Source organism: Gavialis gangeticus, unplaced genomic scaffold (assembly GCF_001723915.1).
Source record: "Gavialis gangeticus isolate Ggan-Ray unplaced genomic scaffold, GavGan_comp1, whole genome shotgun sequence".
NCBI lineage: Eukaryota > Metazoa > Chordata > Crocodylia > Gavialidae > Gavialis > Gavialis gangeticus.
The window spans coordinates 76,664,519-76,665,201 of record NW_017728994.1 but is presented as its reverse complement, the minus strand read 5'-3'; positions in this window follow the sequence as shown (position 1 = coordinate 76,665,201).

Genomic DNA, 683 nt, shown 5'->3' with positions numbered 1-683 from the left:
GAAGCGCGCCCCCCCCGGGAGGCGGGGGGGGGGGGGGGGCGGGGGAAGAAGTATAGGAGGGTAGGGCAGATCTAGACCCACCCTGCAGTGAGGGAGAGAACGAGGCTGGGGCTGGGGCAGGAGTTGCCCAGCTGAGGCGGGGCCACGGGGAAGTGGAGGGGGGGGAAGCTCCTGCCACTGCGTGCACCCTGGGGGAGGCATGGGGGCATGTGCCTCCTAGACCTGTGTGCAGGGTGAGGGCCAGCTGCTGCTGTGGGCTGGAGCCAGGGCTGCTCTGGGCTGTTCCCAGCAGGGGAGGGTGACTGGGCCAGGGCTGTGTTTGGGGCAGACAGTGGTGGCACTGGGAGGGAGGCTACAGGGTGAGCTACAGTCACCCCAAAATTCATTGGTACCCCTCTGAGCCCCCCTCCCAGCATCAGCACTGCCTGCCCCAAACACAGCCCTGGCCCAACCCCCCTCCCAGGAAGAGCCTGGAGCAGCCCCTGGCCCCAGCCTGTCCTTGCCCCACACACAGATCCGGGGGGGTACATGCCCACCTGTGCCTTCCCCGGGGGTGTGTGCAGTGGCAGGAGCTGCCCCTGCATGTACCCCAGACAAGCCACTCATGGTTCCACCCTTCATTCCACCCCACCCATGCAGCCCCAGCCCTACTCCTTCCTTCACCACAGGGGCCTCAACCTGCC